The sequence below is a fragment of the Tamandua tetradactyla genome, chromosome 3 (genome assembly GCF_023851605.1).
Source record: "Tamandua tetradactyla isolate mTamTet1 chromosome 3, mTamTet1.pri, whole genome shotgun sequence".
Lineage (NCBI taxonomy): Eukaryota > Metazoa > Chordata > Mammalia > Pilosa > Myrmecophagidae > Tamandua > Tamandua tetradactyla.
This window is the reverse complement of record NC_135329.1, coordinates 133385853-133401592: the sequence shown is the minus strand read 5'-3', so window position 1 is coordinate 133401592 and position 15740 is coordinate 133385853. Positions and strand designations below refer to the sequence as shown.

The 15740-nt window shown below is 38.6% G+C and overlaps 1 protein-coding gene across 1 annotated transcript in view; it reads left to right on the top strand.

Moving 5' to 3' along the window:
• The window catches only part of KCNH7 (potassium voltage-gated channel subfamily H member 7), a 495299-nt gene that overhangs the window by 369182 nt on the left and 110377 nt on the right, over positions 1–15740 (top strand). The window lies entirely within an intron of this gene.

The window sequence follows — 15740 nt, the reverse complement described above, 5'->3', positions numbered from 1 at the left end:
TGCAACTGTTTCTGAGGTTCTTTTCTGAAGCACGAAATGCATTTTTATTTCCAAAGACAGTGATGAATGATTATCAATAGAGGTGAGCCTTTTATTTACACTGCTATTTTTTCTTGAGACGTCGAGTGACCCCCTAAGATAACTGGTAAGTAAAGCTATGTATTGGGATTTTATTCTGAGACTAGGTGAAAATGGGCTAACTTATTATTGCTTCTGCTGTTGGGTAACCTGCTATTCATCATGTTTGGACAGTTATTGTTTTGCTGCTAATTTGTATATTATTAAAGCATGCTTTCCAAAATAAAGTGGACTTTTTTATTTTGACACTTTTTTTAATTTTTATTTTTCTATTGACGCATTGGGTGACTAATTAGGATATACTCTTAACAGTGGCTCCTTTTTTGCACTTTACTCTCCTTAATAGAGTCATCTAAGTCTATTGACTTGGGGATTAAGAGCTGTGATAGATGATGAAAAGTCATAGTGAAAAATGCATCTTATGGGAACAATACTTCATTGTTTTCAAATAAATATTGTAACCTGAACTGGGGTAAAAAGATACTGTCTAGCAGGAGTCCTACTTTAGAATGATTTGTATTTATTACATTAAAATACCAAACTAAGCAATACCCAACTTTTGCTTACAATGCACTTACATTGTTAGGAACGCATGACTCGAAATTCTCTAAAGAGTTCTTTTATAAACAATCTCCTCAGCATATTTGCTTAGCAAATTTTTCATAAAGCATCCACAATATAATAGTAGACTTGGCTCCAATCTCTATCCCAGACATTGAAGATTTTGAATTAATAAAGTTTTTCTATAATTGTAAACAGTACAAACAACACAATAGTACCACCTGCATATAACCTTAATGTGTGAACTGAAATATAAATACCATGAATGAGTTGTAAATATGCCCAACAGTCTATATTTATTTGAGATGAAAAGTTATGCATGCCATACTTGAAATATCCTTAGTATAAATTTTAACTTTTAGTGTAGCTTTGAGGCTTTCTCTGCTTGGCATTTCACTTTTCCTAACTTATATTTGGTAAATTGGGCTTATTAGTGGTAAATAAATAATCTACTGTTGTTCATGTTGTAGGACAATAGTTTGATAGCTTTGAATTTTACTTGCAATTATTTTTACCTAAACAAGTATATGGTTTATAGAAAATAGCTATCATGTCGATATGTAGAAATTAAGAAATTTCAGGTGTTGCACAAAGAGAGGTTTCAGTTATTACGAGCAGGGCTCTACGAGTAGCATAAGTGAATAAAGTGGGAAAGATGGGCAGCAGGGAATAGTGGGGACTGTGGTGGAATGTAGAGTACATGCCACCTCTAAAACAGCAGACGTTCAGCTCCAGCCAATTTATGCCATACAGGAATGTTTAGCCAGTGTTTCCAAATCGTACAGGCTTTCAAAAGAAGATGGGAGGGCGGGCCGCGGTGGCTCAGCGGGCAAAGTGCTTGCCTGCTATGCCGAAGGACCTCGGTTCGATTCCCGGCCCCAGCCCATGTAACAAAAACGGAGAAACAGAATACAATAAAACAAGAAAATGTTTAAAAATGTTTCCCTTTCTTCCTTCCTTCCTTCCTTCTATCCTTCCTTCCTTCTCTCTGTCTTTCCTTTAAAAAAAAAAAAAAAAAAAAAAAAAAAAAAAAAAAAAAAAAAAGAAGATGGGAATCTATACTTCAGTAAAAACTCATGATTTCACAATGTTGTCAAGCTAATTCAGAGAATGCTTTTGGACTCTTTGTAGGCCAAACAAAACACACCTTCAGTCCTGCAGGCAGCCAAGCATGATCTCTGCAAAGCTCTCATGCACTTGGGCTGCCTCATTCTGCCACATTCCACAGAACCACTGGGCCAGGTGCTGGCATGTGGAACAGAGGTGGCACCTCTTCTGGGCTCTGTCTGTGCCTGGGGAGAGAGGATACACATGAGCAAAGAGTTGCTAATGAAATGTGTATTGGTAAAGGATACAGGAACACAGGCTAGGGAGAGAATAACTGTGCTTTGAGAGAGAGAGAGATAGGATGAGACATTCTGATGAGATCTAGAGGATTATTTATCAATCTGTGTGGCAGATGGTGTTTAAGAGTATAACTCAAAGTCAGATGGGTTTGTGTTTTAATTCTGGTAAAGTCATTTATATTTCATGCCCAGAAAACCAGAAACATTTCTTGTGTAACACAGAACCAAGTTTTACAGATGACAACTTATTTCTTACAGTTGATCTAACAATTGAATACAATAATTATGGAAAATGCTTATCACAGTGCTAGGTATATAACAAATGTCAGTCATTAATATTGGTTTATTAGTGTTCTTATATGGCTCTGCCCTTCCCTCCTCACCATCTCTGCAGTACTCATTTATCCCTTTATCTTTAGGGCCTAGTAGAACACATGGCAGAGAGAGGAGTTCACCAAATATTTAATAAATGAATGAGTGAGGAGTTTTCCAAGTGTACAGTGGAGGGGATGGGAACTCCAAGTGGAGTAAACAGTAAACAATGCTGTAGAGTCACAAAAGGACATGTATCTTCTCTGCCAGTCAGTGGCCAGGATAGGGAGGGCCCTGTGACAGGTGGGGGAGCTGCCGGAACTCTCCCCTCTAGGTGTTTTTTTATCTTTGTCATATAAATGCTTTGGGGGGGGGTCTAAGTAAAATGCAACCGTGCCCATTAAAAGCATAGCATTCTTTCAAGATCCCATGCTTTATCTTTAAAATCCCTGTATCGTTCATATTTGGCTTCATAATTTTATAATATTCATTTTAATGTTTTATTAAAGTACTTATCACTGATTGATATGGTAGTCCACAAAAAGGCCCTGTGCTTTTCCTGTGGTTTCTCATACTCCTCCCAAATTATGAACTAACTACCCTCCGAAGTAGCCAAGTCAAGGAGATAGAATGCAAGTGAAAGATTTTTTGTTTGTTTGATTGTTTTTAAGGTGGTGGAAGATTAGAATAGGAGCTGTGGTTTATGAAGCGTCATTTTTTACAATGTTAAAGACTGAGCAAACAGAGACGATTCTGGAGGCAGGTAGAACAGTGAAGAGGCTTTAGTCCTGGCCAGAACTGATGAGGAGCTGGGTAAAAGCTGAAACGGAAACTGGAAAGAAGATCAGTAGGAGAGATCTGTCTTCCTTTTAGTGCCTGCTTTAGTTCTTATTAACAAACCTTCCAATAGTCCGAGGGTACAGATGAAATATTGAGAATTCCTCCTACAAACACAGCCTCTGGAAATTTCTTTTAAGCACTTGAAAGCAAGACTGTCTTATATGTTTTCTCATTTACTGTTTGTTCTTCCCTGATCACAACTATCTCTGGAATTTCCATATTCATAACATTCACTTGTTCTCTAGGCATCAAAAGTAACTTGGTAATACCCAAAGGCTTTGATTGTCCCTTCTATATTCCCTTTATTAGGCCTGGTGGAAACTCTCCTTGTGGGGAATTTTCAAGGTATTTCCTGTAGGTAGCCAGCAGTATTTTCTTCAACTAAAATTCCTCTTTATTTTACTCCCTTAATAGATTGGTATGGTAATCCTTTCTTCAAAAGAAATCTTGATTTTGTTCGTAGATCATTCAACAGTAAGTTTTAAACACTCCTCAGAACACAAACAATATAGCAGATATCACAAAATCAGGGGGCAATTAATATCTGCCCATGTTTACTTCCTCACCATTTTTATCTCACTGACTTAGCCAATTAGCCATTCACTTCCTAGCTAGAATGTACTTCTTCAGCCTAGGGACCATGGTGCTATTCATTCATTCATTCATGTTTTGTCTATTCATTCAACAGACATTTACTAAAGCTATTCTGTATTGTGCTTGGTTTGGGGAATTAAGAGTTAAAAGGCAAATTCCCTGCCTTCAAGATAAGTGAGGGGTTCAGAAAAGTACAGTACAAAGGCATTACAGCACAGTGTGAAATATTGCACTACAGGTAAACTGAGGATTCAAAAGGACCCAGGGGAGGAAACCTCACCTAGCTTGGGGCTTAGAGTAGCAGTTAGGGTACATACACTCTTAGGTCAGTTCTGAAACTTGAAAAGTTTCCAAGCTAGGAATAATAGCCTATAAGGTGGCACATTTGGGGAACTGTGGGTACCAAAGAATGGCTGAAGCATGAGATGTTTGTATCTCTAGTGCCTAGCATGCTACATGACACGCAGTAGGAATTTTAAAAGATTTGGAAGTGAATCACTGAAGGTATTGGTTGGAATTAAGTCAGACTAAATCTGAAGGTAAACCATCCCCAAGGCAAATGCCAGCCTTCTAAATTCCTGCCTTAGGCAGGATTCCAGTTCTTGCTGTTATTTTGGTTCCAGAGACCCCTTGAATTGGCTGGTCCACTTCTGTGACACATCATCACTTTTTGTCATGTTCCATCTGACCTTCCCTATTCATTTGGAGAAAACAGAAAATAACTGTCTTAAGTCCCCCCACCCTTAATTACAGGCTGATATGCATAGTGTCCACCTGGGGGAGGCCAGGCCTTGGCTGTCATTTCTACCAAATTCTAGGGTGGAAGGGGGAAAACAATGAAATGGAAGAAAAGATGGGGCAGAGAACAAAGGTCTACTTTTACCACGCGACTCAGCTCTCAGTTGAGGATCAGATTCTGAGCCACACTGTTGTCTTTTAAAGAAAAGAAAACCAAATTTGCAAGGCTGTGTGACTTCATTACTACTGAATCTAGTTAAGTTCTTGCTAAAATTTTATGCTAATTTTAGAGTTAAATATATAGTCTTGTTTTCATGCTCTACTTTTGAAGGTTTTGTATCCTGTCATTCCCCCTGAGTATGCCTAAATCTGAAGAGTTCAAGAAGATGTCACTGTGGATTCCAAATTTTCACTGGTCAGTCATTTCAGACTGGATCAATAATACCCCGAAAGTAACAGAAACTCAACTCAAACCACCCTAAGAAAGAAACGACCGTGAGGAAGGGGTCTATTGGACCACATACCTGAATCGTGCAGCAGTAGATCTGCTTTGGGGCATGGCTGCTTTCACTGTCTGTCCGACTGATCATATTCTCTCCCCCTCTCAGCTTTGTGTTCTTGTGTGTTGATTTTACTCTTTTCACACCCCAGTTTTACACTGTGCTCACAGTTGGTGCCCTGAGCAGATGAGCCTTCTGTCTCCCCGAGTCCATGCCATTCCCAGAGGAAGAGATCTCAGATTCGCCGGCTTGGGTCTGAGGTTCACCCTTGTAGTGGAGGAAGTGGAGTCCCTTAAGTGACAAAACAACAGAGGTCCACGTCAAAGGTGAAGATAAGATATCAGATTAACACTGAAGTCACTGCCCCCTGCCCCCCACATACTTAGTAAATACCCACTGCGTGTTGCATAGACACTAGAAAGCCACAATCAGTCCTCAAAGTATTATAGCCTGTTGGAGAAGCACTGCATATGTATATATGATAATAATATTTATAAGTAATTGCTACATGATCATATTAAAACTAAAGTAGTTTATATTTCCTTTAGCTCAGATTTGGCTCAAATTATGACCAAATAGTTGTACAAATTGGCTTTTATTACTTTAGAGGAATGTCTGGTGAATTGAATGGAAACTCACATTGGCATGATCAGAAAATAAGATATATGGAGGGCCTGTATTAACCAGGAGATTTTAATCCAGAGAAGAAAAGATGGGAAAGAGATTTCCTACTGGTCCACAAGAATAGTTTTCCTATAGCTTCACTAAGAAGAATACTCAGGAAAATTAGTTTTAGGTGTAATCACAAGGAGACTTAGATAGCAAATAAGAAAGAAATTTCTGAAGGTTTAAAGGACTATGTAGTCCTGAAATCCATGTAAAATTATAAAGCAAAAATAGATTCCCTTTATTTGGGAGCCATTTAACTATATTATTGGCATGAAAATAGAATTATGGAAAATTTAATAATAGCTGACGACTGAGCATTTACTACGTGCCAAGCTCTGTGCTGTGTGTTTAATAGATGACCAACTTTAATCCACATAACAGTCCTATGACTTGGTACTATCATTAGCATGCCTGTCCTACGGGAGGAAACAGACTTAGAAGAAGCAAGTTATCAAGGTCATATAGTAAATAGTGGGCGTAGCCTTCAAACCAAGGTCACCTGACTCCACAAGTGAAGTTCCTAATCTCTAAAATACACCCTGTCTACGGTTCTGATCTACGTTCCCTTATTTGTCCCCCAAATCTCCTCAGAAGTCAGTGTAGCATTTGATTATCCCTGTAACATTTGATTGTACAGCATATTATCGGAAACAAAATGCTCAGTATTATTAAATCAGAGAGATCAGGCGACAGAAACAGGAAAGAGAACATAACAGGATTTTCTCCAAAACTCAAACACTTCCAAAAGCCAACCAGAACCATGCCTACCAGTAGAGCTTCATTCCCAGCATTATCTTTTGTTTAAATTTAGATCCTATTTTATGTTGATTTTAGAATAGGATAGGAGGAAATGTCCTTTTATTTTTTTGTCAGTGGTGTGCCACTTAGTTGCAAGAAAAGCAATGTAACAATATTACTGACATAAAGACGAGCTCAAAGATTACGTTTTTTCCCTTTCAGCTGTACTTTGTCCTTTGTAAATATGCTCATTATCTCTTCATTCCAATTCAGTGCTTCTCAATTTGTACTCAATTTTGACATAAATCTAAAACAAGTATTTATAATTCGATAATTCTTTGGAAATGGAGAGACATAACGTTGATTTCAACTGATTAGCTAATGTTTAAGGTTATTTATCATCTCAGGCTTAACGGTACAAAATTTCTTAACACTTTCTGTAATTTCCCTCAAATTGCATAAATTTATCCCTAAATTTCCTTCATTGGCAGTATTTAAAAAGTCCTCTGGACACACCTGCAAATTGTTGATATATCAAAACTTTTCAATAAAATAAGGCTAAATACACTTAATTTAAAGTCTAATTTTCAAAAATTCATAAAGCCTCAATTCTCCACTCATGAAATTACCAACATGAGATCACCAAATTTATAATACTTCTCCAGTATATTAGACTGTTTTCCTAAACTTCATTTCTTGTTTAAGTTAAAGTACCATGCAAACCCCAATAAAACAGTACAGATCTTCTTGACTTGCCAGAAATAGTGATTATCATAAAATTCCAGATTAGATTGGAAATGCAATCTAGGAGTTGACAATTCTCTCTGACACTCCAATTTAATATGACATTAGCTTTGCATCCATTAACTTGTTGTTTTTATAATACTATCAAGCATGGTTCAGCAAGATGGAAATTCCCATCCACAGGTTTCCCGTAGTCTGGGTCTGGCCTGCAGGCATGTGTATACATGCATATCAAAACGAAGAACAAGCTATCTGATGCTACAAGTGGGAGTAAAGGATGTTCACTTGAATATCAAGATAATTATGAATTCAATATTTGTGAGTGCTTACTAAATGTAAGTCAAAGTGTAATTATTCCTGGCTGATGCAAGGATGTATAAGCCGAGGTCCTTAAACTTCAGTGGCCTTTGATTGGATACAGAGCTTTGGGGTCCTTGATAATCTTTTCACATTTTTTTCTGAGCAGATAAATATATTCTACAATCTAGTCAATACTGAGGAAAAAATTAAAATTAACTATAGACATTTAAGTATTAATTAACTTCTGCAAAACGTTGTATGCTATTTACATTTTTTTTTTTTTTTTTTTTTTGCGGGGCGCGGTGGTGTGGATGCATGGTACAGGAATCGAACTTGGGTCTCCAGCATGAAAGGTGGGCACTTTAACCACTGAACCACCCGTGCACCCTATGCTATTTACAGTTTAAATTTTAAATAAGGGTATCTGTTATTTTGAAAAGGATGAGTGGAACTTAAAAAGCAACAAAATAATTTTCTATTTTCTCTTAATATTATATGCATACCATTACTGATAATTACTTACTGACAGATAGTTTAAACTAAAATAAAGTTTCATTTCAATTTAAAGTACCTAATTTGTCCATACAAATGTGCACTGGGTCTTTTCTTGACATTTTAATATGCCGGAGAAGATCATTGCATGGAAATGTAGTAGGAACTAAGAAATCTACGTCTCTGTTGTTTTTCCCTGAAAGATTCAGAATGGAACAAAACTAACTCCAAGGAGAGATTTCAACAATTTTTCTGCGCACAATTTTTTTCTTCTCTTTACCTTGGTGATTCTAAAGAAATAGATTGCTTCCAAGGTGCAGACAAACTTGGGTAAATCGGTATAAAGAAAATAATAAAAATCTCAAAATGGCATTTGAAATCTAAGACAAGGGATTATTTTAATCCATAATACATCTAAAATGTAAAAATATGATGATAATCTACCTCAGCAGATTTATGTTGTAGTTTTAAGTTATGTTCAAATAATAGGTTGTGCGGAGTAAACAGAAGTAACATTTGTTCTTTGGAAATAATTTAGTTTTCAGTTAACTTTATACTGAGAACTCATGCTTTCAGTTGTCTACTAGAATTAAAGAAAGTGTTCTGTTCATCAGGCTTTACTCATTCATTTCTATGAGAAGAAATTATACTAAGGGAGAAGGAAAATTGTTTCTTCATTGAAAACACAAAAGGAGCTGGTAGGAACTAATGATGATAAAAAAAATAGGAGGGTATGAGAGGTAAAATAGTAGTCAATTTTGAAGTAATTCAGGTGCCTGCAGATGGGAAGATTTAGGGGCTTGACATCACTGTGTTCCCATACAAACCCACGAATAATGGATTTAGCTGTTCGTGGTTAGCTGTGGGCGTAACTTACAAATGACAGCTTATCATCCTGCCACAGAATTGTACAGTACAACTGGCGGCTGCCAATCAACTTAGAAACATCAATACAGTATTGCTTTCTATTAATTTGCTATTTTTCCCTTTTGATTTAGTAAACCCAGTCTCACCAAACTTTGTTTCCATGACTAAAAATTAAGACTTGTGTTCCTGATATTATGGAACTTTGTCAGCTTGGCTCTTTACTTCAAATGTGAGAAAGATTAAAAAGCACCATAAGTCTTGCCTGCCATGCAGGAAACTCGGGTTCAATTCCTGGCTGGTGCACTTCCCCCACCAAAAAAAATCAACAAACGGTGCTGCAATGATGGGATAGTCACATGGAAAAGGAATGAAATGTGACCCCCATAATATAGCATACACCAAAAAAAGGCACCATAAGGAACTAGATATGGCTACAGGTCAGTATTCAAAATCTTCTTCTACGTCTATAAAATAGATGTAGACAGGAAATCAGGAGCCTAGGAAGTGTGGAAAATAGTGTGGTTAGGTAGTACATCACACCATAGGTCATAGTACTGACCTCAGAATGTTGGGACAAGGGACAGAAGTTCTCCATTTCCTGCTCCATGGCTACTAAAATGCAGCAGAAAGTCAACTAAAACTGTGGTCCTCACAGAATTAGACCCTTTTAAATTATTTTCTCCATTACCCTACATCCCACATTTGTCCCTTTCTACCTAAATCATCTGTTACACACCGTAACAGATATATTTAAAACATAAAAGGAAATATAGACAGTATTTTCTTCAATTCCTCCCAGCTGAGTTCTGTATTTGGTACATGGTTAAAAAAGAAACCTAAATGGGCTTCATTAAAACAAGGAGGAGTAATGTACTTCAGTTATGCTCCACTGGCTCCAACACCTGCCACTGTTACCCCAAGCCTATCTCTGCCTTCATTCTCTTAAAAAGCTTTATAATTTCTAACACATTCATGAGCATGCAACCCTCACAGTTGTCTTTGGAACAGCATTTTGTCTAAATCAGTATTTCCTTAAGAACCTTTTCCCAGAAGCGAATTCCTCTGGATATTAATAGCTGTTCAATATAAATAAGCAATTAAATATGGTTTCCATCACCAAATGTTTTGAGAAATATTAGGTAAAGCAAAATATTATAGATCTCTTTAATTCAGAACTTTGGGGGACCTTTAATGTATAAATTTCTCATGTTAATCTTGAGTGGAAGCAGATGACTATTTGACTAAGAAAACTTTTCATCCGGGAAAATCATGTAAAACTGCTGTTCTCAGGAAGACATTTAGAACACTCTGACCTAGGTAAACTCTCTTAAAAAGAGATGGTTTTGGTGCTCAGGTGGTTGTGGTAGAATACCTGCCTTCCATGCGGTCTGACTCCCAGACCATGCACCACCCCCAAAAAAAACAAGAGATGGTTTCTTAGAGGGTTTATACAGTAATTCGACACGGCTGTGACTGCCCTTCTAGACTCAGTAGCTTTCCTCTAAGGAAACCTGTTTCTCCAATATGAACTGCTTAAATAAGGACTGATGTTTTTCCCAAACAAAATAAAATTAACTTGTAATTAAAATTTCACAAGCATATATAACTGGGAGAACGTCCATGGAAGATGGCGGAGTGCAGAGCTCCAGGACTCACTCCTCAAGCAAAAACAGCTGGTGGACAGCCAGAAACTGTCTGAAAAAAAATATTCTGGGCCTCCAAAGGCCAGGCGAGCACTGTACAGTAGGGAAGAGTAGGACAAAGCAGCTGAGAAACTATAACTCACTCTGCGGTGGCTGCTGACACCCATTTCCCACCCTCAAGGTCAGCCACATCTCTCTCCATCCAAAGCAGTCTGATCCCTGACTGACTGCTTTGGATGGAGAGAGATGTGAAAGTCTCTTCCCCCAAACTGGTAGAGTGCTCACGTCTAAGTACTGATCATGGCTTTTGAGCAAAGAATTTAGATTGCTGGTTTCCAGTTCAAAACTATTTTAGCTCCTCACCCCCACCCTAGACAGGGACCTTCAAAATTGTTGTTTAAAACCCACCCTCAACAGGGATGAAGGTAGTGAAAATCCAAAGATGCAGGGCCTCCTTGGAGCTGAAAGGAACAGTTTTCTTAAGAGCACCATCTGCTGCGCAGGTCAGAAAGTACAGTTTTGTGGAGCCATAGAAAAGGCTCTTTGGAGTATTTACTGAGCCTTGCCCCAGGGCCCTTTGCAACTGGTCTGTATCCCCTTAGTGGGTGGCTGGCCCTGTTTGGGCTGGAATATAATGACTTGGGAAAGTTATCAGCAGGGTAGAATTCGCAGCTAGGGGCAACAAAGGAAGAGTCAAAACATTAGTGAGGCAAAGCAAAAACAAAGAACAAATCAAGATTGCTGGAGAAGGAACAGATGAAAGGAAGCTTTCTCCTGGGGGTGAAACACTTTCACAAATAGCACAATCTTAAAAGTTGTACCACACACCCAGGGAAAGAATCAGATGAAGAAGAACTGAAAAAACTTGATCAATTGAATGAGGGAAATTCTAAAAATCTAGAATAAGATGAACCAAGTGCCAAAGAAGAGCCTTCCACAAAGTCAAACAATAAAACCCTAGACAAGGGAGAGAAACTAACATTCAGAGTAAAATCATCAAAAGAATCAGATGAAAAAAAAGAATCAGATGCTGAGACATCAGCAAAAATAATAAGCCATTTTAAGAAGCAACAAGATATGGCCAGTCAAACAAAGAAAAAAAAAATTAAAACTTCAGAGGAGACACAGAATTTGGAAAAACTGCTCAAAAACATTCAAACAAATCTATAGCAATTCAAGGAGATGAAGGAAAATCTGGCTAAAGAAAGGAAAGATATTAAGAGGATACTGGGTGAACATAATGAAGAATTTGACTTATGAAAAGAAACATAGAAGAAGTTATAGGAATAAAAATCACAAGAGAAGAGATTAAAATGCACTAAAGACATACAACAGTAGGTTTGAATGAGGAGAAGAATCAGTGAATTTCTTACAGCAGAAGAACAGAGAAAAGAATGGAAAGAATTGAGCAAGGTCTCAGGGAATTGAATAGCAGCATGCAGCTGACAAAAGTATGTGTCGTGAGTGTTCCAGAAGAAGACAAGATAAAAGAAGCACAAATAATATTTGAGGAAAAAATGGCTGATAATTTCCCAACTCTTATGAAAGACATATCATGTCCAAGAAGCACAATGCACTCCCAACAAAATAAATCCTAATAGACCTACCTACTCTGAGACATATACAAAATGAAACGTCAAATGCCAAAAAAACCTTCTTGACCAAAAGGGGGAAGAGAGAAATAAGAAAAAATAAGTGTCAGTGGCTAAGAGATTTCATAAATAGTCAAGAGGTTATCCTGGAGGTTATTCTTATGCATTACATAGATATCATTTTTCAGTTTATGGTGTATTTGAGTGGCTAAAGAGAAGTACCTGAAACTGTAGAGATGTGCTCTAGTAGCCTTGTTTCTTGAAGATGATGTATGACGATATAATGTTTACAATGTGATGGTGTGATTGTGAAAACCTTGTGTCTGATGCTCCCTTTATCTAGGGTATAGAGAGATGAGTTTTAAAAATACGGGTAAAAAAATAAACATATAATGGGGAGGGAGAGTTTAAAATATATTGGGTAGATGGAAATATTAGTGGTCTGTCATGGTCAGGTTCATGTGTCAACTTGGCCAAGTGGAGGTTGGGCAAGTGCTGGCCTGTCTGTTGCGATGAGGACATTTCATAGAATTAAATCATGATCATGTCAGCTGCATCCACAGCTGATTCCATTTGTAATCAGTCAGAAGGGCATGTCTTCTGCAATGAGTGATGCTGAATCTAATCACTGAAAGCCTTATAAGGAGGATTCAGAAGAGACAGGCTCTCTTCCTGCTTCGGCAGGCGAACCTCTCCTGTGGAGTTCGTCCAGACCCCCCATTGGAATCATCGGCTTCACAGCCTACTCTGCAGATTTTGGACTCTGTGTTCCTGTGGTCACGTGAGACATTTTTATAAATTTTATATTTGCGAGTGTTCTCTATTGATTCTGTTTCTCTAGAGAACCCTAACTAATACATCTTGGTACCAGGAGTGGTTCTTAAGAAACAGAATCTTAAAAATGGGATTTTATGAATGATTTTCTACTCTGACTGGACTCAAAGACACTAAGGACTCTGATTCCCATAATCAGAATGACACTCCCAATCCATGGAGTGAGTTGGCAAAAGAGAGTCAAAATATCACCATTCAATTCTCCTAATGCGTCACTTGTACAAAGCCAGGCTCTGGGGGATAATGTTTTTGACACCTTTACAGAGTTTTGTAGAAATAAGACTTATAGAGATGTTGGTTGGTTGTTGTTAGATACACTGTCTACATTAAAGGGTGAAAGGGATGGGCTTAAGGCTTCAAACTAGAAGCTTAACCACCGTCTGAAAGATGTAGACGTTTCTACAAGTATCCTAAAGGAAAATCTTATTTCCTGTAGCTGTAGACTTGAGATCTCTGAAAATCAGACTCAGAATCTTATTGCTAGAGTAGCAACTTTACAACATAAACTGAAATCTCCATCTTGCATGGTGTCTGCCATTAAAGTGAGGGCATTGATTGGAAAGGAGTGGAACCCTGAAAAATGGGATGGTGACATATGTATTGATAATGATGTCGGGGGTGAGGTTGAAACCCTAGATCATGCTGAGTTTTCTCTAGATAACCCTGTAATAGTTTGCCCTGAGGAATAACTGCCCCACCTCCAGCCTGCCTTGAGGACTTGGCCACCCAACCTCCTCCTGAAGGGATTATCCCTAGAGTGATTAATCCTGTTTCACCAGATGAAACTGCAAACGAAGACCATGAAGCAAATGTCTTGGAAGATATTTCTAATTATTTTTATGAACCACCCCCACCACCCCTCATTTCCTCCAGACTTATAACTAGACTAAAGTCCCAACAGGCCCCTAAAGGTGAGGTACAAAGTATCACACATGAGGAGGTACATTATACTCCAAAAGAACTGTGTGAGTTTTCCAATTTATATAGGCAGAAATCAGGGGAATATGTGTGGCAATGGATTTTAAGAGTGTGGGATAATGGTGGGAGGAATATAAGGCTGGATCAGGCTGAATTTATTGATATGGGCCCACTATGCAGAGATTCTGCATTCAATATTATAGCTCGAGCAGTTAGAAAAAGTATTAACAGTTTGTTTGGATGGTTGGTTGAAACATGGATCAAAAGGTGGCCAACATTACCTGAGGTTGAAATGCCAGAATTGCCCTGGTATAATGTAGATGAGGGGATCCAGAGGCTTAGAGAGATTGGAATGTTAGAGTGGATTTATCATGCAAAGCCTGCTCTTACACCCCAGGAATTTCCAGAGGATGCACCTTTTATCAGAACAGTGAGAAATAAATTTGTGAGACTAGCACCATCATCCCTAAAGAGCTCTGTGGTTTCACTTCTCTGTAGGTCAGATATGACTGTAGGAACTGCTGTCACTGAGCTGGAATCCTTAAACACAATGGGGATGACAGGATCCCGAGTTTACAGAAGCCAGGTGGCAGCAGTTAATCGCCAAAGACAGGGTAGGATGTGGCTATTATAATATACAGCAAACTCAAAGCAGGCGTCAAAATTATATGACTTGCAGAGATTTGTGGCATTGGTTGGTAAATCACGGGGTACCTAGAAATACAATAGAAGGGCAGTCTACTAAATTCTTGCTCGAGCTGTATAAACAAAAAGAGTTCTAGGTTAAGTATACAGAGTCTAACTTGAATTACAAAAACACAGAGTCACACTCCCTTAATCAATTTCCAGACTTGAAACAGTTTACAGACCCAGAGCCCCTTGAATGAAGGGGAGGCCAGGTCCCTTTAGGGGAGAAACCTATTACACTGCCACAAATTTATAGTATTAATCTTCCTCCAAGCCTTCCCCAAGGGGACCGACAGCCTTTTACCAGGATAACTGTGCATTGGGAAAAAGGAAATGATCAGCTATTTCAAGGATTATCAGACACTGGTTCAGAAGTGACATTAATTCCAGGGGACCCAAAACGTCACTCTGGTCTACCAGTCAGAGTGGCAACTTATGGAGGCCAGGTGATCAATGGAGTTTTAGCTCAGGTCCATCTCACCGTGGGTCCAGTGGGCCCCTGGACCCATTCTGTAGTTATTTCCCCAGTTCCAGAATGTATAATTGATATAGACATACAGAGCAACTGGTAGAATCCCCACATTGGCTCTCTAACTCATGCAGTGAGGGCTATTATGGTAGGAAAGGCCAGGTGGAAGCCACTAGAATGGTCCCTACTGAGCAAAATAGTAAATCAGAAGCAATACCGGATTCCTGGAGGGATTGCACAGATTACTGCCACTCTTAAGGACTTGAAGGATGCAGGGGTGGTGATTCCCACCACATCCCCATTCAACTCTCCTATTTGGCCTGTGCAGGAAACAGATGGTCTTGGAGGATGACAGTGGATTATCGTAAGCTCAACCAGGTGGTAACTCCAATTGCAGCTGCTGTTCCAGATGTGGTATCATTCCTTGAGCACTTCAGTACATCCCCTGGTACCTGGTATGCAGCTATTGATCTGGCAAATGCTTTTTTCTCAATAGCGATTAGTAAGGACTACCAGAAACAGTTTTCTTTCAGCTGGCAAGGTCAGCAATATACTTTCACTGTTCTACCTCAGGGGCATATCAACTCTCCAGCCCTATGTCATAATCTTGTCCACAGGGACCTTGATCATTTCTCCCTCCCACAAGACATCACACTGGTCCATTATATTGATGATATCATGTTGATTGGACCTAGTGAGCAAGAAGTAGCAACTACTCTAGATTTACTGGTAAGGCATTTTCATGTCAGAGGATGGGAGATAAATCCAACAAAAATACAGGGGACTTCACCTCAGTGAAATTTCTATGTGTCCAATGG